Source organism: Armigeres subalbatus, chromosome 1, assembly GCF_024139115.2.
Source record: "Armigeres subalbatus isolate Guangzhou_Male chromosome 1, GZ_Asu_2, whole genome shotgun sequence".
In the NCBI taxonomy this organism is placed as follows: domain Eukaryota; kingdom Metazoa; phylum Arthropoda; class Insecta; order Diptera; family Culicidae; genus Armigeres; species Armigeres subalbatus.
Genome location: NC_085139.1, coordinates 146,332,092 through 146,339,799, shown reverse-complemented (window position 1 = coordinate 146,339,799; position 7,708 = coordinate 146,332,092).

Here is a 7,708-nt window from a genome sequence, read left to right as displayed (position 1 = left end):
AAGAAACATGCTCCTAACTAATAGTTATTTTTCCATCTTGTTTTCAGAATCTTTGTTTTCTTCGGAATCAACGAGTGCTGAATCAATTGGTAGCGCTGGTGCCCAGAAACCCGGAGACGGTCAGGAAATTCTCCAACAAATGAAGGCAAAATTTGATGAAATATCTGACAGAAACGATCGATATAGGATTCTAACTTCCCTTCCCAAATCCTGGACTGCATGAGGCAAGAATTCGGTGTTTCCCAACGAACTGCTCAACGTGCAAAGAAATTACAGATTGAAAAAGGTTTTATGAGCTCATCGGAGACCAGAGTAAATATGTTGTCTTTGAGTGATGATACTCTAACTGTAGTTAGGGACTTTTACAATAGTGACGAGATAAGCAGAGCATGTCCTGGGAAAAGGGATTTCGTTATTGAAAATATGGCAGGAGAAAAAGTGCATGTACAGCGCAGGTTACTTTTATGTAACCTTCGTGAAATTTATTCAATTTTCAAAGAGCAATATTTTATTTTTAAAATTGGATTTTCAATGTTTTCCAGCAGCCGCCCAAAAAATTGTATTCTAGCTGGTTCAAGTGGAACGCATACTGTCTACGTATGCATTTATCATCAGAATGTTAAATTAATGTTTAAAACCCTTAAGGACAAGAAACTTATTCATAACCATTTAAAAACGTATCATGACTTGTTTTAAAAAATACTTTGTGAAAATCCTACAGAGAAATGTTGGTTGAAAACCTGTGATCATTGCCCGGGTACGCAGACACTGGAGAATGACCTGATGAATTTTCTTGAAAATGTCGATTCCTTAGAATTTAAACAATGGAAGCAAACAGACCGTTGTCATTTAAACTCAATGCGAATGGATGCAGAAGAGTATGTGGAAACATTTTTAGAAAAAACAACAACAAGCAACAAGGAAACTACTTAAAACAACTTAAAATTAATTTGGAAGCAACTAATTGCATTATAATTGCTGACTTCTCTGAAAATTACTCTTTTGTTATTCAGGACGCTATACAAGGTTTTCATTGGGCAAACGCTCAATGCACAATCCATCCTTTTGCCATATATTATAAGGATGAAGCACAAAATTTAAAGTTTACAAGCTTCATAGCAATCGCAGAATTTACTAAACATAACCATGTTGCCGTTCGGCTGTTTATAACAAATTGTGTGAATTTCATTAAAAAAGCTACCTTACCTGAAAAATATCCATTTTTTCTGATGGATCAGGCAGTCAATACAAAATAAGATGACGCTTTCAATTTGTGCCACATGTACAAAGACTTCGGTCTTAAAGCAGAGTGGAACTTTTTTGCCACTTGCCATGGAAAAGGGCCTTGTGACGCCTTAGGAGGTGTTCTAAAGCGAAACGCTTCAAAAGCAAGTTTACAAGGCCATCATATTACAACTGCATACGAACTTTACTCTTGGGCTGTTTCTAAAGTAGATTCCAAAATATATTACGAGTTTTTCTCGGAAAAAGATTACAATGCAATGGAAAAGAAAATAAAGAACCGTTATACTCGTGTAAAACAAATCTCTGGGACACAGTAGTTTCATTACTTTAAGCCACAAAATGAAAATTACTTTATCGTGAAACGGTTTTCGTTTTCAGATGAAGAAAAGTGTGTTAAATTGTAAAAAATTTTGCTATGTAATATTTTTTGTTGATGAATTATGAAAAATAAAAATAATCAAATTAAATGCTGAGTTTTATTTGAAGGTAATCAGAGAAACACCTTGCTTGTAGTCTAAAGCTTTGAGATTTGAGCTACAACTCCTCATTATTGCAGAGCCACTCTTCTCTTAAACAGCGCTGGTTGCCATATTTTTAATAATACCAATGGAAAGCATTCATTACACAAAGAATTTCAACGTAGATTTCATTGGTAGGAGAAATTGTGTTTTGTGGACTTCAAAATTGATTTTTTAACTTCACTAGATATAAAAAGAAATTCTACTGGCTAAAAAGATATATATATTCTAGTTTCAGTTTCACTCAAAAAAAAGTTAAGTTTACTCAGTCGTGGTTTACGCTACCACTCAAATTCGGCATGAGTGCCTCTGCAACCCTTATGAGCACTCATGCTAAATTAGGACGCTAACGGACCATTGTGGTTCCAGTTAAAGCGTAAACCATGGTTGAGTAAACCCTAGCAATGTTGGTCTCTGCTTTTAAACAAGGGTGAGGGTGATTTATAGTTCTTACATTTAATGGGGTCAGAATTGGACAAGCCTCCCCTACTTTTGATAGGTACATTACTTCACAAATAAAACTAGATTTGTAAACATGGTTATCATGAATTTATTAGGAATAAGTTTGATAACTTCAACAGAATGATTCCCGCAGTTATTTTGAAGTGATGGAAAATTATGCTCATTCCATGTGTGTATGTTCAGAAAACTTGAAATTTTCAAAAAAAAAAATGTGACACAAAAAACGGCTTGATGAACATTTCTAATTTTTTGATATGTTATGTAAAAATATTTGAATTTTCATAAAAAAAATATAAAAATATATAGTCGTTGTGGTCCAACATTTAAAAAATCTTAAAAAACGAATATTTTGACCATTTTAGCAAATTTGAGTACACCAAACCAAAAATTTTAGTAAGAACTAGAAGTAATAAGCTTTCTATCCATAAAAAAATATTGCAAATCGATCCAGTGGTTCAAAAGTTATGATTTTTTAAAAATAAAAAATTTCGAAAAATAGCGATTATTCTGGTAACCCTATATCGAACATGGTCACCCTAATAAAAAAAATACGGGTCTAATTATTTTCGATGAAGAACATACCAAGCGATTTTGTGCAAAATTGGACAGCTTTTTTTTCAACTCTATTCTTTTTCCGTGGAATCGCTGAACGTTCATTCCTTGTGTGTATGGGCAGAAAACTTGAAATTTTCAATAAAAATGTAACTCAAAAACGGCTCGATAAACATTTCTAATTTTTTGATATGTTATGTAAAAATATTTGAATTTTCATAAAAAAATATAAAAATATATAGTCGTTGTGGTCCAACATTTAAAAAATCTTAAAAAACGAATATTTTGACCATTTTAGAAAATTTGAGTACACCAATACACCAAACCAAAAATTTTAGTAAGAACTAGAAGTAATAAGCTTTCTATCCATAAAAAAATATTGCAAATCGATCCAGTGGTTCAAAAGTTATGATTTTTTAAAAATAAAAAATTTCGAAAAATAGCGATTTTTCTGGTAACCCTAATAAAACATGGAACATGGTCACCCTAATAAAAAAATAAAAAAATACGGGTCTAATTATTTTCGATGAAGAACATACCAAGCGATTTTAAACAAAATTGGACAACTTTTTTTTTCAACTCTATTCTTTTCCCGTGGAATCGCTGATCTAAGAAATCGATGATATTTTTTCTACAGGTAGGTATTTTAATTATCTAGCTTTTTTGGGAAAAATGTTCCTGTGACATATTTAAGGAACGAAAAGTTTTTCTAACAAGTTTTTTAACTGTAAAATCTGAAACATAAAAGAGCGTTTCATTAACCGAGAAAATAAATCAATGGATGTAAAGATTAAAATTGGTTTCGCAAAAAAAATTAGGTCCCCAGCGAACGTGATTTACCCCAGAGAACTTATTTTTTCAATAATTGAATGATAAAAAAATTAGGCCCTCGTCAAATGTTACGCTTGACAATTTTTGAAAAACTAAGTATGCTTAGTGGCTTAGAAATACCATATCTTTATGCCCTCCAAGTTTCATTCGATTCTGAGATGGTGCTGCTAGCCCCATATAAGGGTTGGCGCGAAATTCGTCTTAAGCGGTCGTGGTAGGTTCTTTGATTTTTTCTGTAGCTGGACTGGCGATCTGCTAGGAGAGTTTCACAAATTACGTAACGCTGAAGGGGGAGGGAGGGGGTCAAGCCGAGCGTTACGATCCATACAAAAAAATTAAACCTTCCATACAAAAAGTGCTTCTGCTTCTTTTCATTTTTCTGCTCCGACTTGCGATATGGCCTGCTGCGACCTCGCGAGCACATTCGCCCATGAACCCGTGCATGCACTGCTCCGGTTATCGATGACAACTCGGGGAAAAACGACCTACCACTCAGACCGCGTTACGTCGCCCCTTCGACCGTGTTCTGGGACAGGATGGTCGCACGGAGCGGGTCTGCTCCTGTTCCCGGAATGAATCCGTCGGAAGAAAATGACCTGCTGCCAAAATCGCACCTTGAGTTACAGCTATGCGAAAAATATGGTCCCCAACATAAAATGAGAAAATCCTGATCCTAGTGTTAATGCAGGACCTGCCTTCATTTCCTGCTTTCACACAGAAAACTGCAGGAATTCAACACTTTGCTCTGTGATCACTGATAGCAAAATGAAATAGCTTATTGGCCTTAAATCATAAGTGCAACCCGCTCGCTCACAGCAACATATAGTCATGAGCTAATTCAATGCGACCCTTATCTTAATACATGCTCGAATGGAGAGATGAGGACAATTATTTTTTGATTAGGTATCTTCATCTACTTTCTCCCTCATTAACGCCATCAGCATTATCAATGAAACGGTAGGACGCCCGGGGCGAAAATGCCTCCCTTGTTAGAAAGCTTTCTCGATACTGTAAGTAGTCCCCAATGATGATAGGTGGCAAACGGAGTGTGTATGTACTTTCACATGACAGGCTTCATCCATCTTCTCTGTGCTTTCACTCCGCTTCAATCTTGGTGGGGGACTTGGACAAAAGAAGTGCCATTAAACGTGAGTCCCAAGAACACGTTAAGCAGGCCACACACATAAGGGAAAGTCAAAGACTATCCTGCTGCGATGGGACAAAGACAGCTCCTAAAGGTAAATTTACGGTCACAGAACTGCTGGCTTGGCCTTATAAATGGCATGTGTGTGTCTTAACCACTCGACGCGTTGACGAGAAGCGATTCTCCATGATAATAGCTTTATTATCCCCTATGGATTTGCCACGTCGGTGTTGCTTGGAACTACTTTGATATAATGTTTGTTTGCATTTCGTTACTACCACAATCATCGAGGACGAGACTGCTGTGAAAATAAATTTTTCATGGTATATGATTTCACATATTTGAACTCTCCCAGAACACTGAACTGGCTGAATCCGGATAATGAAGATAACAATTTTTAGTATGAAATGTTTCAGCTAAATTTCCCAGAACGAAATCAAATCGTCGATACAAAATTAGAAAAGTCCATAAACAGGTCAAAATTCTTCCCTTTCTTCTTTCTGCTTTTTTATGATATTACATTACATCAGTGGGACATTATTCACATTCACAGACAATTTAGTACTTTCGCAGTTTTGCATGTGTATATCATAAGGCAATCACGGAGATAGTCTGTGCTGAGGGACTTGGGATCGAACACAACCACTTTCTATATAAACTTTCTTTGCAGCCACGCATTATATTGTGAAGCTAAAAACAAATTAATAATAGTAATCAATTGAAATTTTAGAATATTTTTCATTGAGAAAAAAAGGTAAAATTCTATATTCTATAAAAAATCATCACAAAACCAAATTTTAAAGGCAAAAAACAACGTAAAAAGCTTTAAAGGTATGTCAATAGCAATTTGTTCAAACGATTGAAGCTGAAATAACTGAAGCCACAGTACTTGCGTTTTATGCTATATAGTTTCCGTTCTTATAACATCCACAGATATGGCATGGCACTGAATCTAGAAGGAAACTAGTCTAACCAGTTCCATTAAAACGTAGGAACTATCATCGCCCTATTTAATCAAGATGTGAACAGTCATTTACTGTCATAAACAAAACTGTAGTCAATTTCGCACAATCCTGTCATCGTTTGAAGATGCTTAAACCCCATGAACGGAAGGGACTTTATCAATAACGATATCCAATGGTTATCACTTCTTGATTGAATATAATAACGACATCATTTCCATCGAACCTTTTTTCAAGCCATTGTCGAACATCAGGTACCTTATTCAGAATCAATCTCCACTAGCCAGATGCGATAAAGGGGTATAATCTATTCGAGAGCTGGGAGCCAGACGAATTTTGATTCGGACTTTGTCAATATGAAGTAGAATAGATGCTGCCGGATGAATGGTTTCGGTAATGGAAATCATAGTTATGAAACTGGAGTTTTAAATTTGCGATATTGGTTATACATTGGAGTCGGCTTCTTTCGGGGGATACGCGCCATGTAAAAACACGTGAATCCCAAAAAAGTGTAGAAAACGATCTGCCTGGAATCAGTGTAGGGGAATGTGGGGAAGTTTTGTGAGAAATCGCTCTTTGCACCCAACCTGATTTTATTACAGTTCTGTATAAGAACTTTTGCAAAATTTGTATATTATGGTGGTGCACATATACAAATTCGACTAGATTCTAATCAACCGTCTAAGACGAATTAAGTACTGTCCATTTAATTCCACCAGTTAATTTTCGTTATCTTTGCAGATACGTATTTCGACCACAACTGTGTGGTCGAAATACGTATCTGCAAAGATAACGAAAATTAACTGGTGGAATTAAATGGACAGTACTTAATTCATCTTAGACGGTTGAATACATTCCACTAAAAGAGCTATATATACAGGTTTACCTCGATTATATGGACCCTCGATTATATGGACCCTCGATTATATGGACTTCGATTTTATGGACTTTTTACCTCGATTATATGGACATTTTTTTTCGCTCAATTTTTTTTTGGGGTTTTAAAAAGATGTTGAATATTGTAAATAATATTTTACATTGATTCTATATTTATTATGATACATTGGGGCAAATAAAGGCCCGTAAGGCATGATGTGATTTTATATATGGAGGGAGATACACTCTGAGTCATATGTTCGATTGACTTGATTGATTTACCATTTTTGCGTTGGAAAATTTCATTGTATATAATGATAAATATACAATTCTTTAATCTGCAACAGCCACGGCCACGTCCTTACAAATAGGTGGTGAAAATAATGCGTATTTTTGATGATCTCTGCCATACGAAAACGTGAAGTGAATTGTCAGACTGACAGTATTCGGAGCAAGTGATAAGATGAGATTGTCATATTCAGCTGTTAGATCTTTGCTTCCAACCTTTTTCTGCTTTTGGTGCATGTTATTAAGTATAGAAGGACGGATGATGCATTCTAAACCGTTCAGCAAAGCGTTATCTTGAAACGCTCTTGCAAACTCGTTCATGCTGTGTGATGTGAGCGATGTGTTTTTCGTTATTATGTACATACAACAGCGCGCGGTGGTGAAATTTTGAATGCAATCTCAAGTTTTGTCCGGGATTTTTATGAGGGCCCGCCACTGTGCGTCGTTTTGAATTTTAAAACCTGTTGCAAAATACAGCCCTGCTTTAATATACGAACATAGTCCAAAATAGCCATAACAATTTATCCTTTAATATTCCACTTAGCAGGTGTAGGTGCACTGTGCAATTGACCTTTCCCGTCAACAATTTTTATCCGCTCAATCGATTCTTAAATAACGAGATAAAACGAGATACATTTTTTGGCGGGAAATGCCAATTGGTTCTTGTAAAAATGACACTTATACGTAGATAGAGCCCCTTATTTACAATAATTTAAATTCTTTTTAAGAATATCAATCAAACGGAACTTGTTGCAAGAAGATCTTTTAAAGATATGTGTCAGAAAAGTGAGACTGTTTCTACGCGATTTTTGCATAAACAAATGCATTTT